Genomic DNA, 22751 nt, shown 5'->3' with positions numbered 1-22751 from the left:
CTCCATCATTCTCTTCTGTGCCCATTCTATTCCAACTACACTGACTTCCTTATGTTCCTTAAACACATCAAGTGCAGTCACACCTCAGGACCTTAGCCATTACTATTCCTTCTGCCTGGAACACATTTCCCCCAGACTATTCCATTACTCGCTCCCCCAATTCAGCAGGTATCTGCATACATGCTCCCTCTTCAGAGAGGGCTTCCCTGCCACTCCGTCTTGAGTCACACCATCACTCCTTCCCCACCTCTGCCACCTTGCCGCTTGCTTTGCTTTATTTTTCTTATAATCCTTACCATCCTCAGACATAAGATGTCAGTTGACTCTCACAATGATTCACTGATGTAAATACTATTACTATTCCCACTTGACAGATGAGGAGATGGGCTCCGAGAGGTAACTCAGTATGTGCAAGATCACTGAGCTGATAAATGCCAGTGTCGGGGTTTGAACTCTAGTCTGACTCCAAAGATGCCGTGTTTAGCACCATTTCATGTGGTCAGCTATATTCCCTGAGTAGACAAAATGTTTGCTATCCCAAATACTAGTAAGGCGGTGTTTTGGGGTAAAATTTGTAATTGTATCAATGTTCTTTCATGCTAATATGAGTTAAAGGGGAAATATTTTTTTAATCACAAAGAACAACAATACAAAATTGACAAGGTGGTATAATTACCTTGAAAACCCCTTTAGGTTTGTATTATAAAGTTACCGACCCAGGGATCAAATCCGGGTCTCCTGCATTGCACGTGGATTCTTCACTGTCTGAGCCACCTAGTGGGAAGCTTAGTTAAACATGTACTTACTATATGATCCAGCAATTCCAGTCCAAGCCATTTAACCAAGAGACATGAAAATGTATCCATGCCAAGACTTGTACATGAATGTTCATAGCAGCTTTATTCATGTAACAGAAGCAACCCAAATATTCACCAGCAAGTAAATGAATGAACAAATAGTGATACATTTGTACTATGGACTACTACTCAGCACAGTAAAAGGAAAACATACTAGAATATGAAACAACGTGGAAACTCTTAAAAGCAATATGTGAGTAAAATGAGGGCCCATTTTACTCGCAAAAAGAAACATATTGTATGATTGCATTTATGTGAAATTCTAGAAAAGACATAGTTAATCTATAGTGACAACAAGCCAGACAATTTTTACCTTAGGAAATGAGTGGGGAAGTTGAATGTATCAGGGTATAAAGGAACTTCTTGGAGTGATAAAAAAAACTTTATATCTTGATTAGTGTGGTAGTTACATGGATGTCTACAGTTGCCAAAACTCATCAAGCTGAGTATTTTAAATGGAGCATTTTATTTATATTATGCTGCAGTAAAGTTGATAGGGGCTTTGGGAACACATACGTGATTTTCATTGCAGCATTACTTTAATAGCAAAAAAAGAAATTGGAGAAATTGGCTATTAAAAGGAGAATGTTTCTGCTATCATTGGTCCTTTGCCATCAGAATGGCAAACTCAGAAGATGTAGCTGATGCTGGCAAAGACACTCTAACATCCCCAGAACTTGCATCTGTCTTCTTAGAGGCTCTCTCTGGTGACTAGAGCATGCATGGGGCAGGCCAGAAATGTTGGAGGGTTAATATCCGGCCCCACCCGGAGCAGCCATAGGGTTGCAAAGTGTCAGACACTGTTTAGTGACTAAATAACATCAGGAGCAGCCCTCATCCAGCGTCTGACGGGAGCTGGTGTATAAATGCCTGGACTACCTCATGTCTCAGGCGGGATAACTGTGTGGGTTCACTCCCCAGGCATGATTGAGCTCCAGGAGCCCCCAGTTGGAGCTTGCTTGGTAATGCTTTCTTGAGTGGCTTTCTTCCCTTCTCCTTTACCCGTGTTTTCTGCATCTTATAAATAACCAACTTTCACTTTAATCTGTGTCTAGGGTCTACTCCTGTGGGACTCAAATTAAGACCAGCAGACAATACCTAAGGTACAGTCAAGATATGGGGAAATGGTGGAGAGGAATCCAAGCAGCAGCCATTTGGTAAGTTCCTGTCATTCTTGGCAAAGCCAAGTCTTAATAAAATGCTCACGTAGGTTCATAAGGGGACTCATACCAGGATGTTTACAGTGGCGCTGTTTATGGTAGGGTGAAGCTGTGTGCCATCTGGGTGTCTGTGACTAGCAGAATGGATAAATAGACTATGGGGAATATAGACAATAACCTTCAGTAACATGGCTAGATATGAATAGTATCTAGTGATGGAGTGGGAAAAAAAAGTTAAAAATTTAGGTACTACCCAAGAAAATTAAACACACAATTAAAACAATATCTGCTTTTTTAAAGGTCATACATGTATTTAAGTACATAAACCAAACACATAAGAACAGGGTCATTATCTTTCTTATTCATGGTTCTGTCCCCCTCCATCACCACCTGCCATCCCCCCCAACCCTCACCACAGGGGACCTTTGGTCATGTCCGGAAACATTTTTGGCTATCACAACTGAGGAATGGGGCTGCTATTGGCATAGAGTGGATGACATCTGGGAATTCTGTTCAACCCCCTGCTATGCACAGAACAGCTCCCCACAACAAAGAGTTTCAGGACCTAAATGTCAACAGTGGGGCTGCCCAAGTGGCTCCGTGGTAAAAAATAATCCGTCTGCATGGTTCCACCCCTGGGTGGGAAAGATCTCCTGGAGAAGGAAATGGCAACCCACCCCAGGATTCTTGCCTGGATTATCCCATGGACAGAGGAGTCTGGCAGGCTTACAGTCTATGGGATCACAAAGAGTCGAACAAGAATGAGCGACTGAGCAGGCACGCAAATGTCAATCAATAGTGCTGAGGTTGAAAAGTCCTATGTAGCTCAGCCCCAGCATAGTGAATGAATGAGGGAATGAGAGACCGTGCGGGCCTGAACTGACTGGTAGTGGTGGGACTACAGAGACACTGTAGTGTTTCTGTTCATTTTTGGAGGTGTGTTCAGCAGGATTTAGGGTGACAGTCCGTTTCCAGGAGGAGATGGGCTCTGCCCTTGTCTGGCCCTGCGCACCTCTCATTCATCTGCAGCCTCAAACTGTACCCTCCAGCACCACTTACTGCCTCCTCAATTTTCAAGCTCCTCTGATCTATCGGGAAACTGGCCAGGAGTGAGTCAGGCTGGTTCCTGTGGGCAAAAACTTTGCATGGAGTTTGAATAGCCAGGGCCTGAGGAATGGAAACCACAGACCACAGAAGAGCTGGGAAGGCTTGGGACACAGCGTTGGGGAGGGGACTGGGCTAGAAGGAGACAGTTGGAATGGCGGGGAAATGAATCGGAATGCTTGGGGGAGGGGGGGTAGAGTCCTGTGAGAATGAGGAAGGTAGGGTTAGGATCCTCCCAAACCGGTTTAGAATCCTTTGATATGTGGGATCAGAAACCTGGAAAGCAGGGGTTGAATCTTTGAATGGGCTGGATTAGAATCCTGAGGGGAGAGGAGGATTAAAATCCTATGTGAACAGGTTGGGATTACCCAGGAGCGAGATTAGAATAGAATCCCTAGGATTAGGGTAACAAATCTTGAGGGCTGGGTTAGAATCTTTTAATGAAAGAGACTAGGATCCTTCACTTGCCGGATTAAAATCCTGGGGGCAGAATTAGAAACCTCTGGTAGACGAGGTTAAAATTCCTTCATAGGTGAGATTCAAAATCCTTTGGGGCAGAATTAAGATCTCAGGAGGAGAATATGGGGTGCTGGGGTTCTCGAGAGGGTGGGGTTTAGAATTATTTGGGACAGAGTTAGGGCACTGGAAGGCAGGATTAGAATACATTGGAGGAGGTGTTAGTTTATTTGGGGATTAGGACCTTGGAAGCACCGGTTAAAATTCTTGGGGGCGGGGTTATTGACCTTAGGGGATGAGGTAAGGATTCTTGGAGGCAGGGTTAGAAGCCTTGGATGGGCGGTGTTTAAAAAAATCCTTAGGCAGCGGGATTAGGATCTTGGGAGGTGGGGACAGAGATTGGAGTCCCTGGGGTGGGGTCAGAATCTCCGGGGCGGGTTTAGGGCACTTGGGGGCGGGGTTAGCATCGCCCCGGGCGCGGCTAAGGCGCCCAGATGGTCTGTGGGGCGCCACCGAGTCCTTGGTTCCGGCCGGGACGCACCGCCGAGGCCTAGGGGCGAGTGGAAGGGGACGCGGACAGTTCAGCGCCAGAGGGCCCCTCCCCCAAAGACGCACGGCACCGAAGCCCCTCGGAGCGCATCCCCAGCCTCTTCTTGAAAGTCAATTCATCTTCCCCTAGCTCTCGAGCGCCCCGGGACCCCGGGGACTGCCGAGCTGGGGGGGCGCTCGAGCTGCGAGGATCCGGGCTGCCCGCCGGAGGAGGAGCGGGCGCCCAGGTGAGTGCTTCGGACTCGGGGGTCAGGGGACACCGGCCCACGAACTTGGCCTGACGGTCGGGTCTTCGGGCTGCTGAGGGCACCCAGGGTGGTGAGTTGCGTAGGCTGGGGCGCAGCGGAAAGGGACCGTCGGAGGAGCGGCGGACAGGCGGCGGGATGCGGGGACCGACCCGCGGGGGAGGATGTCCAAATGAACAGCCGAATGGCCTGGCTGCAAACCTGGGAACGCAAGAGGGTGACTTTCTGCCTGAGCCGCCACTTCCCTAGGCCGTCCAGGTTCCTCTTCAGCAAGAGACAAAAAAAAAGGGCTTCAAGGAGCCTGAGAGGGGAAAAGCCCTTACTGTTCCTGCTGGGGCTGGGTGACGGTCACGGTCACGGTCACGGTCACGGAGGCTTGGCAGCTATGGTGGGGAAGGGGACAGCTGGCCGTCGACGTGACAGCGAGAGCCACACCCAGGCAGAGCTGCAGCTGGGTCGGTTCGCTCGCTGGGCTCCCTCCTCCTCCCAGCTGCGCCCTGATCCCCAGGCGGTCTAGGTCGGACCCTGAAACCTCCTGGACAGACCACAGGAGGATGCCTGGACCCTCATTTTCCTCCTATGAGACTTTGGACAAGTCACTCACTCTCCCTCTTTAAATTCCAATTTCCTCATCTGTCAAAGAGGGCTATTAGGTCTGTCTTCCAAGACTGCAATGAGATAGAGTATATTAGAGGTCATGTAAGTGAGTTTGGGCTTCCCAGGTGGCGCTAGTGGTAAAGAACTGCCTGCCAGTGCAGGAGACACGAGACCTGGGTTTGCTCCCTAGATCAGGAAGATCCCTGGAGGAGGGTGGAGGAGGGCATGGCAACCTACTCCAGTATTTTTGCCTGGAGAATCACATGGACAGAGGAGCCTGGCAGGCTACAGTCCACTGGGTCGCACAGAGCCAGACACGACTGAAGCGACTGAGCGTGCACTCAAGTGACAGTTTAGCGCAGTGGCTAAGCAAGGGGTTTTGGGTGGGCAACCTGCCTGTTGGACCTTGAGCAGAGGATGTGGCCATTCTGTGCCTCCGTTTCCACAGCTGTAGAATGGGGATATTTGAAATAATGGCTACCTCAGAGGATCTTTTGAAAAATGCATTTATTTATTTATTTGACCACGCTGGGTCTTAGTTGCAGCACGTGGGATCTAGTTCCCTGACCAAGGATCAAACCCATGCCCCGTGCATCAGGAGCTCAGAGTCTTAGCCATTAGACCACCAGGGAAGTGCCCATAGGGTTGTTTTGAAGATTAGATTGAGTTACTGACAGGTCTAACTGCTTATTGCCTAACAGGTCTAACTGCTTAATATCCATTAACAACAGTCATAGCTATTACACGGAGAAGGCAATGACACCCCACTCCAGTACTCTTGCCTGGAAAATCCCATGGACGGAGGAGCCTGGAAGGCTGCAGCCCATGGGGTCGCTGAGGGTCAGACACGACTGAGTGACTTCACTTTCACTATAGCTATTACAGTCTAGCCTGGTGGTTCTCAAACTTAAACAGTACATAAGAATCACCTGGAAAGCTTGTTGAAACACAGATTTTTGGGTCTTGACCCCAGAGTTTGTGATTCAATAGGTCTGGCACAGGACCTAAAGAATTTTTATTCCCGGATGATGCTGTTGCTGCTGGTTCAAGGCCCACACTTTGAGAACCACTTTGGCCAGCACAGAGAAAGGCATCAAAAGATATCAGTTCTCATCACTGCTTTCTCTGCACTATCCTTTTTTTTTGGGGGGGGGTGTTAAATACAGAAAAGTGAAGAGAGCAATATACTAAATATCCCAGGAGCCCACCACCCAGAATTAACAAATGTTCGCATTTGGTCACATTTGTTTCACTTTTTTTGAAAAATAAAATTATTGAAAGTAACAGATAACATTGAAGCCTTCCCACCCGGTATCCATCTTAGTTCTGTTTCTCTCCCTCCCCAGAGACAATCTCTGTCATGAATTATAGCTCTTCCTGTCTGTGCCTTTAAAAATGTATTACATATATATGTGGGTGCATAAACAATACATAAAATTGTCTTTCGTGTTTTAAAGATCTACATAAATGCTGTCTAACTGTGAGATTCTGCGGCAGTTTCATTTTCCCTGCCTTGTTATTAAGTTGTCAGAATCTAGCTTAATCTAGAATAAAATACAGAGCTCTAGTTTATTCTTTCTAAGTGGAGGATTCCAGGAGGGTACCGTCCTGCCCTACTTCTCATTCCCCCGATGTTGAACAGTCAGGTTGATCCAGGGCTTCAGGACAACAAACAACACTGCTGGGGCCAGCCTGAATGTGTGGTCTTGGGCTCACGTACAGGTGTTTCTAGGGGGAAACACCGAGAGGCTGAGTGGCTCTCCCAAGGGGCAGCTTTTGTGTATGAGGAGGACCAAGGCGTGGAAATGGCACCCAGGGGGTCTGGGGCAGAGAAGAGAGAAGAAAGGGTCGGCTCTGCTGACCTTCCAGCTCCCTCTAGATCCAGGGCCACAGTCACCTGTTCTCAGCTGCAGGAGGGCAAAGATTCTCCTCCGCCCTCTTCACTAGGACACTTAGTATATGCTCCAACAATAGGAGCATGCATCTTTTTTTGTTTTGTTTTGCTTTTCAGTTTTTTTGATTTTCTTTTTGCCTCCCGTCACAGCTTGAGCAATCTTAGTCTCCCAACTAGGTATTGAACCTGGGCCCTCAACAGTGAAAGCACGGAGTCCTAACCAACGGATAGCCATGAAATTCCCAGAAGCATGAATCTTTTTAAAAAATGTTTGGGTAGCAAATGTTTTAGTTTATTTTTATAGTCTTCTTTTCTGTGCACATTTTATTTAACATAATTAGTAAAATGCTGCATATACAATTTTTATCCCACTTATTTGCTTAGTATTACATTGCAAGCATTTTTCCATGTCATTAAAACATCCTCAAATTTTTAATGACTGAGTAATAGTCCACTGTTTGGAGGGACTATAATTTGTTTTAACCATCCCAGCAAAGCACTTTTAGCTAGCTTGCAATTTTTAAAAAATATTTTGATGTGGGCCATTTTTAAAGTCTTTATTAAACTTGTTACACCATTGCTTCTGTTTTGTGTTTTGGTTTTTTGGCAGTGAGGCATGTGGATCTTAGCTTCCCAAACCCACACCCCCTGCATTGGAAAGTGAAGTTTTAACCACTGGGCTGCCAAGGAAGTCCATAGTCTTCAATTTTTAAAACTTTTTAAGGTGAAATTCATATAACATTATAAAATGAACCATTTTTAAGTGAGCAATGCAGTGAGGCATTCAGGGTTGTGTGATCAGCACCTCTGTGTAGTTCTAAAACATTTTCATCATCTCAGAAGGAAATGCCATAGTCAGTTATTCCCCTTCGTCCCACCCCTCAGCCCTTGGCAGCCACCAACCTGCATTTTGTATCAATGGATTAATTTATTCTAGATGTTTCATGTAAATGGAATTACATAACATGTGACCTTTTGTGGCTGGATTCTTTCAAGGTTCATCCACATTAAATACTGACACATTTAATTCCTTTTATGGCTGAATAGTATTTCATTGTATGTATATTCTATGATTTGTTTATCCACTCATCTGTAGATGGAAATTCAGGTTGTTTCCACCTTTTGACTACTGTGAATGGTGATGCTATGAGCATGCATGTACATGTATTTGAGCACCTGTTTTCAGTTCCCTTGGGTATATACTTAGGAGTAGAATTTCTGGGTTATATAGTAACTCCATGTTTAACCTTTGAAGAATCACCAAATTATATTCCATTACTTTACATTCCCACCAGCAATGTACTAGAGTTCCAGTTTCTCCACCCTGTGGTCAACACTTGCTATTTTCCTTTTCAAAAATTATTATTAAAACCATCATTCATTAAGCATGAGTCTCATTCTCACCTCTACCAGGCTGCTCTCTGGGGGCCTCTTACCCCAGAGGGTGAGGAGAGAGTTGTCTGCATTCAGAGGACTGGTCAGGGCTTGGACTTTAAACTCTTTTAGAAAGTAAGTCCCATGAGGGCACAGACATGTCTGTCTCCAAAACTACTGTATCTCTAATCCCTGGCACCTAAGACATAGTTCAGTTCAGTTCAGTCGCTCAGTCGTGTCCGACTCTTTGCAACCTCATGAATCGCAGTACGCCAGGCCTCCCTGTCCATCACCAACTCCCGGAGTTCACCCAGACTCATGTCCATCGAGGCGGTGATGCCAACCAGCCATCTCATCCTGTTGTCCCCTTCTCCTCCTGCCCCCAATCCCTCCCAGCATCAGGGTCTTTTCCAATGAGTCAACTCTTTGCATGAAGTGGCCAAAGTATTGGAGTTTCAGCATCAGCATCTGTCCATCCAATGAACGCCCAGGACTGGTCTCCTTTAAGATGGACTGGTTGGATCTCCTTGCAGTCCAAGGGACTCTCAAGAGTCTTCTCCAGCACCACAGTTCAAAAGCATCAATTCTTCAGCGCTCAGCTTTCTTCACAGTCCAACTCTCACATCCATACATGACCACTGGAAAAACCATAGCCTTGACTAGATGGACCTTTGTTGGCAAAGTAATGTCTCTGCTTTTCAATATGCTATCTAAGTTGGTCATAACTTTTCTTCCAAGGAGTGAGCGTCTTTTAATTTCATGGCTGCAGTCACCATCTGCAGTGATTTTGGAGCCCCCCAAAATAAAGTGTGACACTGTTTCCACTGTTTCCCCATCTATTTCCCATGAAGTGATGGGACCAGATGCCATGATCTTTGTTTTCTGAATGTTGAGCTTTAAGCCAAGTTTTTCACTCTCCTCTTCACTTTCATCAAGAGGCTTTCATCTTCACTTTCTGCCATAAGGGTGGTGTCATCTGCATATTTGAGGTTATTGATATTTCTCCCGGCAATCTTGATTCCAGCTTGTGTTTCTTCCAGCCCAGCGTTTCTCATGATGTACTCTGCATATAAGTTAAATAAGCAGGGTGACAATATACAGCCTTGACTTACTCCTTTTCCTACTTGGAATCAATCTGTTGTTCCATGTCCAGTTCTAACTGTTGCTTCCTGACCTGCATATAGATTTCTCAAGAGGCAGGTCAGGTGGTCTGCTATTCCCATGTCTTTCAGAATTTTCCACAGTTTATTGTGATCCACACAGTCAAACGCTTTGGCATAGTCAATAAAGCAGAAATAGATGTTTTTCTGGAACTCTCTTGCTTTTTTGATGATCCAGCGGATGTTGGCAATTTGATCTCTGGTTCCTCTGCCTTTCCTAAAACCAGCTTGAACATCTGGAAGTTCACAGTTCACGTATTGCTGAAGCCTGGCTTGGAGAATTTTGAGCATTACTTTACTAGTGTGTGAGATGAGTGCAATTGTGTGGTAGTTTGAGCATTCTTTTGCATTGCCTTTCTTTGGGATTGGAATGAAAACTGACCTTTTCCAGTCCTGTGGCCACTGCTGAATTTTCCAAATTTGCTGGCATATTGAGTGCAGCACTTTCACAGCATCAGCTTTCAGGATTTGAAATAGCTCCACTGGAATTCCATCACCTCTACTAGCTTTGTTCATAGTGATGCTTTCTAAGGCCCACTTGACTTCACATTCCAGGATGTCTGGCTGTAGGTGAGTGACCACACCATCGTGATTATCTGGCTCGTGAAGATCTTTTTTGTACAGTTCTTCTGTGTACTCTTGCCATCTCTTCTTAATATCTTCTGCTTCTGTTAGGTCCATACCATTTCTGTCCTTTATTGAGCCCATCTTTGCATGAAATGTTCCCTTGGTATCTCTAATTTTCTTGAAGAGATCTCTAGTCTTTCCCATTCTGTTCTTTTCCTCTATTTCTTTCATTGATCACTGAGGAAGGCTTTCTTATCTCTCCTTGCTATTCTTTGGAACTCTGCATTCAAATGGGAATATCTTTCCTTTTCTCCTTTGCTTTTCACTTCCCTTCTTTTCACAGCTATTTGTAAGGCCTCCTCAGACAGCCATTTTTCTTTTTTGCATTTCTTTTCCATGGGGATGGTCCTGATGCCTGTCTCCTGTACAATGTCATGAACCTCTGTCCATAGTTCATCAAGTACTCTGTCTATCAGATCTAGTCCCTTAAATCTATTTCTCACTTCCACTGTATAATCATAAGGGATTTGATTTAGGTCATACCTGAATGGTCTAGTGGTTTTCCCTACTTTCTTCAATTTAAGTTTGAATTTGGCAATAAGGAGTTCTTGATCTGAGCCACAGTCAGCTCCCAATCTTGTTTTTGCTGACTGTATAGAGCTTCTCCATCTTTGGCTGCAAAGAATATAATCAATCTGATTTCAGTGTTGACCATCTTGTAATGTACACGTGTAGAGTCTTCTCTTGTGTTGTTGAAAGAGGGTGTTCGCTATGACCAGTGCGTTCTTTTGGCAAAACTCTATTAGCCTTTGCCTTGCTTCATTCCGTATTCCAAAGCCAAATTTGCCTCTTACTCCAGGTGTTTCTTGACTTCCTACTTTTGCATTCCAGTAGGAATGAGAGATAGTAGGGCCTCAAAAATACAGAATTGAGGGGTGTTCAACACTCCCTCCCCTCCTTTGCCTGATATATTTCAGCAAATATGTGTTTTAGTTGGCCTCACACAATGCTGCTGCTGCTGCTGCTAAGTCACTTCAGTCGTGTCCGACTCTGTGAGACCCCATAGATGGCAGCCCACCAGGCTCCCCTGTCCCTGGATTCTCCAGGCAAGAACACTGGAGTGGGTTGCCATTTCCTTCTCCAATGCATGCAAGTGAAAAGTGAAAGTGAAGTCGCTCAGACGTGTGCGACTTGTAACGACCCCATGGACTGCAGTGTACCAGGCTCCTCCATCCATGGGATTTTCCAGGCAAGAATACTGGAGTGGGGTGCCATTGCCTTCTCCGGCCTGACACAATGATTCTTCGTAAATATGCACTAATATTTAAAGTCAAGAGAGCTCATAGAAATCTGAATTTCTGTCTTCTCTTGAACAACTAAAAAAGCTGGGATTAGAACCTTGGTCTCCTGTGCTCTGCTGCTATTCACTCATCGTAGCGTGGGTGCTGCTGAGTGGGGTTGCCCTGTAGACTGCCCCTGAAATGTCCAGTTTGCAGCACCCTTGCCTGGACTACCTGCCCCATGTGGATAGCCCTGTGGGCCCCTATAGCTCATTTGAGTTTTCAAAGCCAGTCGTAAAATCATGACAAAGCCTCCCTTTTTATAGAAAAGAAATGTCAGGCCCAGAGAGGGTAAGTAACTTTCCCAAAGTTACAGAGTAAGTTAATGGTACAATCTCTTAGCCTGTCTTTCTAAGCCCCCTCCGCCGCCGCCCCCACAGCGCTTTGATACCCCATGCCATTTCTCCAGTTTCCTCCACCCCAGGACTGGGAGTTTTAGTGTATAATTCCAGAGGCATGGGTAACGACAGAGAAGAAATCCTTGCTTGAATGTAAAATGTATCCTGTTCTTGGCCAATGGCTGTGGCCACACAGGCTGCACCCTCTGGGTGGCCCTGCCCTGCACTGGGCCTTGTGACAGTCCTCATCCTGACCTACGACACCTACCTGAGCTCCCACCATCATCATGAAATCCTTCGGTCCAAGAGACTTAGATGCAGCCAAGAGAATAGAAGACCCTCCCTCAACTCTGCCAGAGAAATGAAGAACCATAGACAGAGCGCTGGAGAAGGAAGTGGCCACCCACTCCAGTATTCTTGCCTGGAGAAGCCTATGGACAGAGGAGCCTGGTGGGCTACAGTCCTACAGTGTTGCAAGGAGTCGGTCATGACCAACTTAGCTACTTAGCTCGCATGCGTGCAGACAGAGCGTGGGAGGCCTGAGTTTGAGTGCCAACATTGCGTCACACAAGTTGTGACACACCAGCCAAATTCTTTCACTCCCTGAGTCTCAATTTCCTCATCTGAAAATGAGGATAAGATGACTACTGCCTCACCATTCATGCAAAATGGTATTCCTTTTATGTTAACACACACACAAAAAGCGATACTCCATATTTTCTATGAGTGTGTATGTGTCAGCCTGAGTTTCCCCAGAAGCAGACCCTAGAAGACATGTCAAATGCATTCACTGTTTAGTTTATTTGGGATTCGATCCCAGAAAACCCTGTAGGAGAGTGGGAGGCAAGACAGAGAAGAGAAGTGAAAGTGAAAGTTGCTCAGTCCTGTCCGACTCTTTGCAACCCCATGGACTACACAGTTCATGGAATTCTCCAGGCCAGAATACTGGAGTGGGTAGCCTTTCCCTTCTCCAGGGGATCTTCCCAACCCAGGGATCAAACCCAGGTCAGCAGACAATAAAGATGTGATCAAGTCAGTCCCATTGTCGGCACTTAGAGCTCAGTTCTACTGGGGGTGCCGGGAGCCGCTGAGCCAGAGGAACTGGGATACTTATCTGCCTGATCCTGTCAGTCACAGCTGATGGGGATGAGATCAGCTCCCGCGGGCTGACAGTCCTCTAGCACTTCCACTTACCAGGCTCATGGGCAGAGCCGGCGCCAAGGACCACAGAGAAATCTAGACGAAGAGATGCAGGTCCTGGCAGTTGGACGTCCAGCGAGTGTTCAGAAGGATGAACAGCTGAGCAAGGAGGCGGGGCACTGACATATCTGCTTTAGTATAATATGCAAATGTACAAGAAGAGGCTACCTGGGAGGGGGTGGTGAATTCAGGGGTGGCCCTGGAGGGCCTGGAAAGGGTAGCTTACAGGCCTTATTCCAAAGGTGCCTTAGATTTAGCTTTATTGTTTTCATTTTTAACAAGGACAATGTAGTGTTTTACTAGGTGATGAAAGGTAATTTTAAAAACAAAAATGCATACCCTCCAAAACAGAAAAGAACTGGCTTTGTCAACAATAAAAAAGAAAGTGTAAATGGGTCAGAGCACGTGATGGAAACTTTGAAGTTTCTATTTGAGGGGGTCAGATTTGGGGGCAGTAGACCTTGGAGCACGGTGGGAGGTTGAAGTGAAAAATTGTCCCTTGGGCGAACTGGCCACCATGTCCTTTTGGAAGGGGGTAACCTTCACTCAGCTCCAATCAAGGAAAGACTTTGTTCCTCTCCAAGCAAAGATAAACAAACATGAACAGTCCTTCTCAGTTTAAACACACATTTGTCACTATTGTTTAAAAGGAGAAATCTAGGGCACCCTGGCAGCTAAGGGCATTTCATTCAGTTAGTCAGGTCCTTAGAGAAGGTGACTCTCAGAAACTGATTAGAGGGAATGCTCGTAGAAGGAGCTAGGAGAGGTTAGGAGAGGCATCAGATAAGACAGTAAGGCACTGTTGTTCAGTCACTCGGTCGTGTCTGACTCTTTGTGACCCCATGGACTGTAGCACACCAGGCTTCCCTGTCCTTCACTATCACCTGGAGCTTGCTCAAACTCATGTCCATTGAGTTGGTGATGCCATCCAATCATCTCATCCTCTGTTGTCCCCTTCTCCTTTTGCCTTCAATCTTTCCCAGCATCAGGGTCTTTTCCAATGAGTCAGTCCTTCTCATCAAGTGGCCAAAGTATTGGAGCTTCAGCTTCAGCATCAGTCTTTCCAAGGAATATTCAGTGTTGATCTTCTTTAGGATTGACTGGTTTGATCTCCTTGCTGTCCAAGGGATTCTCAAGAGTCTTCTCCAACACCACAGTTCAAAAGCATAAATTCTTCGGGGCTTGCCTTCTTTATGGTCCAGCTCTCACACCCATACATGAATACTAGCAAGGCATGTCTGACTCCAAATGAAAGAAGGAGAGAGGAAGGAAGGGAAGAAACAAGGAAAGAAAGGTAGAAATGTCTTAAACTGCAGGGCAGTTCTAAGGAACATTGGCAAGGCTGTCAAGGAGGTTCTATCAGAGGTCCCCCTGGCATGGTCCTGCCTTGGTACCCCTGGCACTCTCAGTCACCGGGTGAGAGCAGCCCAAGGCAACAGTGATGTTCTTCACAGCATGACAGCTGGGGCCACTGGTCAGTTCTGCTCTCTGCATTTGGAGATCTGAGAGGCTCATCCTTGTGGCTACCATATTAGATGGTGGCTAAAGCCATGAAGAATATAGCTGGGAAGGGGCCAGAAAGTGATAGGAGTTGGGGACAGTGCTCCTATCTTAGCCAGGGTGATAAGAGAAGACCCTGCTGAGAAAGTGAGGTCTGCAAGAAGAGCTGCGTGAAGAGAAAGAGGCTTTCTGGGTGATGAATGTTCCAGAAAGCAGCCTGTGCAATGGCCCTGAGGTAGAAACATGGTTGGTGAGTTGAGGAATAGCAAGAGGCTAGTGTGGCTGAAATGAAAAAATCAAGGGAGGGCTGGAGGAGACAGGACTGTGAGGTTGAGGGGACCCCAGGTCATGGAGCCTTGCCAGCCTTGCCAGAGGGGACTTGGACTCTTACTCCAAGTGAGATGGCAGCCCCGGGATATTTTGAGCAAAGGAGGGACGTGATTTGACTTATATTTTAAAAAGCTCACTTATCTGTAAGAAGCAGAAAGGGCATTCAAACCCAGCTCTTTCTGGCTTCAAGTGTTAGTAGCTCAGTCATGTCCAACTCTTTGCGATCCCACGAACTGTAGCCCACCAGGCTCCTCTATCCATGGAATACTCCAGGCAAAAGTATTGGAGTGGGTTTCCATGCCCTTCTCCAGAGGATCCTCTGGACCCTATATTTTTCCAAACTTCTCTGCCCTCTGCCTACCTTAAAGATAGAAGTATTCTAAGGAGGCTTACAAGTGCCCTTGAGTTCTGGAGTTGATCAGGTGACCCAGAGGTAACACTGAACACGATAAAAATTTACTACTTGTTTGGAGCAAATGGTTGGAACACATACATCTCAGAGTCAACCTTCTGACTGAGTCAGGCAAATGACCAAAGACCCGACTTCCTCTTTCCTATGTTGCTCGGTCACTTGCTGTTGTGTAAACCAGGGCATGATACCCACCCTCTCTGGGTATTTGCAAAATCAAAGTTTTGCGCTCTTGATCAGAAAGAAGCTGATGGTTGGAAAAGGGAAGAGATGGAGAGTCAGAGGTGACCCCTAAATGTCTGTCAGGGATAGCAGTCACTTGGAGGTTTGCCTGGTTCATCCAGAAGAGTCAAGGAACCCGAGGGGAGGGAGCTATGTGTTCCTGAAAACTCTTCAGGGACTTGGTCCCCGACAGCAGAAGGTTTGTTCCCCTGCCCCCGTGGCTGAGCTATTCCGAGAAGGGAAAGTTCCTCTAAATGGACAATCTTGAGCCCTGGGGAGAATGGGAGGAGGAGAGCTGGGTTCTTGCTCTGCCTGCCACTGACTACCTAGGAATCCTCTCTTCTGTGGGCCTCCATTTCCCCATCTGACAGATGGGTTCATGTATATGGACAGCCTAATCCATGTCAGGCCCTTTCTAGGCATGGCTTCAGTGCCACCAGCTTCATACTCCACACACCCCTCACCCACTCTAAGTCTAGCACCCTCTTTACTTTCTTCTATCAAAACTTCCTTTAATAGGAAGTTACGGCAATCTTTGCCGTAAGCCATTTACACCTGAGTATGAATTGCAATCCTTTGTAAGAATTTCCTTTGCACTCAGCAGGCCTCTTTGAGGTTCAAAGGCACAGAAATCCAACTCAGACTGGCTCAAGCAGAAAAAGAAGGATATTGGAAAGTCCATGAGCGTATCTGCTTTATGCAGAGTTGAAGAATCTGTATTTCTTCATTACTAGGCTCTGCTTTGCAACACCCATTTTCCAGCCAAATGGGTGATTCTCATTGGCCAGAACTGAGTCACATGTCCATCTCTGCTTCTATTACTGCAAGTCTGATTGGCCAGACTTCATCACAGACCCATCAGTTCTGCCATAGTCCAGGAACTGATAATGGGAGAGGGGTGGTTCCCAAAGAAAATTGAGGAGCTATTGTCAGAAGGAGGAGGAGTAGCTGCTACACAAGAAAGAACTATAGCTGTCCCCTTCGGAGAACTAATCACCCGACATCTCATCTCATATTTGGGGAAACTGAGGCCCAGAGAAAGGCTGGGACTTGCCTAAGGTCACACAGTGATTTTGCGGCAGAAGTGAGACTAAACTCCAGGGCTCCTTGCTCCCAGCCCTCAGAAGCCACTGCTTGAGCCTAAAAGCTCCTAGGAAACCACCAGCCGCCCACTCCACAGGCTGCTCAGGCAGGGCTCTGAGGAGGAGTCTCTGAGGCCTCCGTGGCCAGCACGGTGACCATGGGAAGCAGTCAGGCCAAGCAAGCTGAACTTTCTTGTTTCCCTTCCACACAGGGCCTGCAGAAACTGAGGGGACAAGGGAGCTGGTTTCAGGTTCCAGGGGTTTCAGCAGTGAGTTGAGGAAGTGTCTTTGCTGGGGATCAGCTGTTCTAAGTTAATGTGGGGGCAGGCAAGCCACTTCTGCTCTCAGAGCCTGGTTTTGAGTCAGATTAGATAAGAAACATGTGTTTTCAGAAATTTCAAAGAGCCTTTCAAATCCCTGTCCCACAGGACCTTAGGCCAAGCCTGAGAAGCAAGTGCCTCCTATTATAAAGGGGCGGGGAGGGGGCAGAATGAGGCTCAGAGAGGGCAAGAGCCTTACTCAAGGTCACACAGCAGTCAGTGGAAGAACTGGGATCCAAAGCCACTGAGCTTGGCCTTCCTTCCACTACACTGGTGGGTCTCAAATTTCAGTGTGCTAAGACTCTCCTAAAGAATTGTTTGAAATGCAGATTCTCTGCCTTCATCCCCAGAAACCCTAGTTCATTCAATTCAGAGTGTTGCCTGGAATAGTTAAGAGTCAGTGAGGACTCTTTGGGTACAAGTGGCAGAAATCCAACTCAAACTGGCTTAGGCAAAATTGAGAATTTATTTGCTCGTGAATTAGAAGAATTCTGAGGTTGAAACGTTTTAGGCATAGCTGGATCCAGGTGTTCAAACATGTCTTCAGGAGTCACTTTGTCCCCATTGCTCAGCTCTGTTGTCCTCTGTGATGGCTTCCCTCTAAGGCAGTCCCTCCCTTCATGACGTCAGAATGGCTCCCAAGAGCTCCAGTTTTCTACATTCACGCCTACATCCATACTCAAATCTATACCTACACCTGCGTCCATTTCCATATCCACGGCCACATACATCCACATCTGTACCTGTGTCCACATCCGCAGCTACGTCCACATTCACACCCACATCTACAACAATGCTTACAGAAAGAGAGTACTTTTCCCCTAATTTTCCCAGCAAAACCCCAAGGCAGACTGCTTCAGATAGAATCACATACACACCTATAACTGAGCCAACCACCATTGGTTGTCAGGAAGACATGGAATTCCCTAGTGGGCTGGTCCTGTATCAAGTTGTCAATCCCTGAAGACAAGGGAGGGGTTAGCCCCCCAGAAGCCCCAGTGAAGGCTGGGTTCCTAAGGAATATCCAGGCACGGTTATCAGAAAAGGGATGGATGCTGAGGAAGCATGGAGAAGGCAATGGCACCCCACTCCAGTACTCTTGCCTGGAAAATCCCATGGACGGAGGAGCCTAGTAGGCTGCAGTCCATGGGGTCGCTAAGAGTTGGACGTGACTGAGTGACTTCACTTTCACTTTTCACTTTCATGCATTGGGGAAGGAAATGGCGATCCACTCCAATTTTCTTGCCTGGAGAATCCCAGGGACGGGGGAGCCTGGTGGGCTGCCATCTATGGGGTCGCACAGAGTCGGACACGACTGAAGCGACTTGGCAGGAGCAGCACAGCTGAGGAAGCAAGAGCAAAAAATATTCACCATGCCCAATTCTCAACTAGAATGAGCACATGAGTCACCTAGGCCTTGTAAAAACGTACATTCTGATTTGGGAGGTGGGGCCTGAGGGTCCTCATTTCTAACAGCTCAAACACGATGCAGCTGCTGGTTTCCATGCTGGCCATGCTCCGAGCAGCCAGGCACCCTGTCACATTTCTAACTCACTTCCAGCCGCTCTGTGGTCCCCACCCTGCAGAGAGGCCCTGGGTTACATAAACTTCTTCCCTCTCCCTCTCCCTACCGCATCCCATGGTTCCGAAACCCAGCCAAACATCAGCATCATCTATTTGGGAAAAAGTGAAGGTTGCTCAGTCCTGTCCGACTCTTTGTGGCCCCATGGACTATACTGCTGCTAAGTCACTTCAATCGTGTCCGACTCTGTGAGACCCCATAGACGGCAGCCCACCAGGCTCCCTTGTCCCTGGGATTCTCCAGGCAAAAACACTGGAGTGGGTTGCCATTTCCTTCTCCAATGCATGAAAGTGAAAAGTGAAAGTGAAGTCACTCAGTCATGTCAGACTCTTAGCGACCCCATGGACTGCAGCCTACCAGGCTCCTCTGTCCATGGGTTTTCCAGGCAAGAGTACTGGAGTGGGATGCCATTGCCTTCTCCATGGACTATAAAAATACAGTCCATGGAATTCTCCAGGCCAGAATACTGGAGTGGGTAGCCTTTCCCTTCTCCAGGGGATCTTCCCAACCCAGGGGTCAAACCCAGGTCTGTCACATCCCAGGCAGATTCTTTACCAGCTGAACCACCAAGGAAGCCCAAGAATACTGGAGTGGGTAGCCTATCCCTTCTCCAGCAGATCCTCCTGACCCAGGAATTGAACTGGGGACTCCTGCATTGCAGGCAGATTCTTTACTAACTGAGCTATCAGGGAAGCCCATTTGGGAAGCCCATTTGGGAAGCCCATTTGGGAACCACTTGTCAACATATAGGGGTTTCCCTTGTGGTTCAGGTGGTAAAGAATCTGCCTCCTATGCAGGGGACCCAGGCTTCTGATTTAATCATCCTTCCTTTCAAATGGTGCAACAGAACCCTTTTTGAGTCTTGAAGTGCTCTGTATATGGTTTACTATCATAAACTCCCTCAAATTCTCTTTGAAAGACAGTGCTTCTATGAAATATTCTTGAATTTCCCCAAATCTTTATTGAAATCTCTCCCTCTCTTCAAAATTCAATTTATTATCCTGCAGCTCAATTATTATACACAGGTTGTTTTTACTATGAACAAAGTAACATATATGTGTTAGTGGAACTTGGATATATATTAGATTAACAAAATGGCTTGATATTATATGTGTCTTGCAGGTTGTTTTTCTCACTCAACAAGTATTTTAGAAGTCTTTGCATGGCTCTGACTGTCTTTGCCAATACCTAACAGCTCCTTGGGGATGTAATTCTGTGTGTCCAGTCTTTGCATCCCAGCTGGAGCAGGAGCCAGGTCCAGATGCCTTTACGTTGGACTGACTACAGAAAGCATGGGCTTTGGGCACACATTTACTCACTAACCATGTGTTACACTCCTACTGTGTGCCAGCAAGGTGCTGAGCTGACCACCAAGGAACACAGAAATGAGCAGGACCAGTCTCTGGGGTGCTGCTGTGATGGCAATATTCTGTATCTGCACTGCTGAGTAGAGTAGCTTCAGCCACAGACAGCTCTTTCTCTCTCTTTTTAATATTTATTTATTTCTTTGGTTGGGCCTTAGTTGCAGCATGCAGGATCTTAGTGGTAGCATGCGAGCATCTTCAATTGTGGCATGTGGGATCTAGTTCCCTGGCCAGGATTCCAACCCAGGGCCCCATGCATTGGGAGCACAGTGTCTTAGCCACTGTGGACCTGGACCACAAAGGAAGTCCTCACAGACAGCTCTTGAGCACATGAAACATGGCAAGTCCTAGCTGAGATGTACTGTACATATAAAACACACACTGAGATGTAAAGACTCAACATTAAAAAAAAAAGAATATAAAGCATCTCATTGATCATTTTATGTTGATCACATTAATAATATTTTTGACATATTGGGAAAAGTAAATACATCTGAAAATTAATTCCCTTGTTTCTTTTTACCTTGAGAAAACACGGCTATGGAAAATTTTAAATTATATACGTGGCTCATATTACATTGCTGTGTCTAGTGGTCATGAAAATGAGCATTTCAGAGGCCACTCTAGGCCAAGCAGTGGTGTGGTTCTCTTGGTTTAGGGGGAAATCATGTTGTATGCAAATTTGACTCTTGCCCATATACCACTTAAAAAAAATACTTCATTGTGCAAAAACGGAACTAACAGGAATTCCCTATTTTAAGAAGTTAACTTCTCAAGTATTATGATATCTCTAAACGTGAGGCCCAAAGGACTGGCAAACAGTGTTCCTCCAGGGCAGGACTATCTGCCAGTAAATGGCAATGATATGATTAGCACTTCTGTAGAACTTAACTGTGTGGCGGATGCCTTCAGACTTCTCAGCTCACTCTGCGCTCACCACCACCCTGGATCATGTGTTAAGGTGTTAGGAGACCTACCCCTCAAGACCCTGTGGCCACGCTGAATATGTCAGTTGATGATGAATACCAAATACAGGCTCAGAGAGGTGGAGGGAGCTGCCCTACCTCCCACAGCCATCCTCTTCCCAGATCACCCCTTAACTTAATCAAAATACATCGGAATATGATTTTCTGTCATATAGAACCTCACGATAACCTGTTTTATTTCCCACAACTGTAATACATATTTATCACAAGCCAGAGAGGTGTTGGTTTTCATTTCAGTTCATATGAGTACATTATAAAACAGTGATTAATTGCAATAATTTTTCAAATTAATGATCCAGCGCTCCAGGTGTCTGGATCAGTTCCTTTATTCGCAAAAGGAGAATGAAGCAGAAACCACTTATCTTAAGGTGGTAAACTTCCCAATTCCCAATTCCCACCAGGACAGACAAAAACATCCTTGTAAATGGAAAGAATCTTTTTTAAAAAGTAAGTAAATAACTCCCATAAACCTAGGAGTTTGGGTTTTTTTCTTAAGCCACAAACACATGTTCATTTTAACAAGATAAGTATAACTGCTTTAGAAGAAAATTGCAATTGTGCAGAGATGAGGAAAACAATTACTTCCTTATGTGACTTCTCAGCAAACACGTGCACATTTTGAGAAAAGAATAAAACATTTCTACCACTTTAACGATGAAGTTTTGACTCTGATGGATCAATATATTTTCTTTACATTTTATTAACCCATCAGCAAAGTCTGTCAGCTCTACCTCCAAAATACGTAAGTTGATAATGCAAGGGATACCAAAATGCCCCCGACCCTTTCTGCTGCTTACCCCCTCAGTAACCACCACCCCAGGCCAGGCCACCATCAAGCATCTCGAGCCTGACCTATTCTCTAAATGCCATATTCCACCGAGCAGCTGAACAGCTGACAGGGTTATTTAAAGTGTAGATTGAATCCTGTCATCCTTCTGCATGAAACTTGTCCTGGTTTCCCATCAGCCTTAGAATGCAATCCAAATTCCTCACCACTGTAAAGATGGGGCAGCCTCGCCGTATACTATCTGCTCCCACCTGCCCGTGATCTCCAGTCACACTGGCCTCCTTTCAGTACCTGATTCTCTTCAAGCACATTCCAGCCTCAGGGCCTGTGCACTCACTGTTCACACTCACCTTTGTATTCACTCGCTGGGAACACTGTTCCCTCAGAGTGTTACATAACTGACTCCTTTGTGTCCGTTGGGCCCCAGGTCCAGCATCACCTCCTGAGACAGGCCTTCCCCAACCACCCTGACTACAGAGGCCCCACGCTGTTGTTCCCTATCAACATCCTCTTTGAGCATCCTCACGCATTTCACTAACTAGATTTATCCCGTTAATTATTTGTTACCTGATCCTTACCTGTGTCTCCCATCCACCTCCAGGGTGAGCTCCAACAGGGGCATGAACTTGCTTGTCTTAGTCATGATTTCGCAAAGTGCTCAGTAGGGAATTCCCTGGTGGTTTGATCCCACGCCTCCACTGCAGGGGGTATGGGGTCAATCCCAGACTGGGGAACTAAGATCCCACATGCCATGTGGTGCGGCCAAAATAAATACATAACTAAAAATTTAAAGGAAGAAAAGTGCTCAGTAAATGTTTGCCCAATAAATGAATGAACAAATGAATGACCAAATCAGTCCATGAGGGAAAAAGGGAAGGAAGAAAAAGAGGGAGGGAGGGAAGAAGGAAGGACGCTGTCAGAAGGCAATTATAAAGTGATATGAGGGGTCTGGTGGCTTGACTGTTTGAGCCACATTATGTGACCTGATCTCTATTATTTAATATAAAATATTAACTTATTATATAACGAAAGTACAGTCTTACTGTTTGCTCAGAGCCTGACTCTAGACTATTTCCCCACCCACGTACTTTCTCATCCTCCCAACACCCTGAGAGTAGGCTGTATTAGTATCCCCATTTCACTGATGAGGAACCGAGACTAGGGAGCAGGGGGAGTGATAAGTGAGCAGTTAGTGTGGGGGCAGGGGGGAAGGACCAAGTATCAGCTCAGGCTTTCTGACCCCAGAGTGTGTTGAATTTCAATAATCATCACGATTTATTCTCTCAATAAACTTCCCATCGCCAGGGTCCTTGGTAGCGTGACTTTGA

General features: G+C 46.3%; 1 protein-coding gene across 2 annotated transcripts in view; it reads left to right on the top strand.

The window, feature by feature from the left end:
* Positions 1 to 4055: 4055 nt before the first annotated feature.
* HCK (HCK proto-oncogene, Src family tyrosine kinase) overlaps positions 4056 to 22751 on the top strand; it is a 45197-nt gene continuing 26501 nt past the window's right edge. For both annotated transcript variants that reach the window (XM_040247576.1, XM_040247575.1), the window contains exon 1: positions 4056 to 4353. The gene's annotated coding sequence lies outside the window, so the exon portion shown is untranslated. The remainder of the gene's footprint in view (positions 4354 to 22751) is intronic.

This window comes from Oryx dammah, unplaced genomic scaffold, assembly GCF_014754425.2.
Source record: "Oryx dammah isolate SB20612 unplaced genomic scaffold, SCBI_Odam_1.1 HiC_scaffold_10, whole genome shotgun sequence".
Lineage (NCBI taxonomy): Eukaryota > Metazoa > Chordata > Mammalia > Artiodactyla > Bovidae > Oryx > Oryx dammah.
This window is presented reverse-complemented; position numbering and strand designations above follow the sequence as displayed.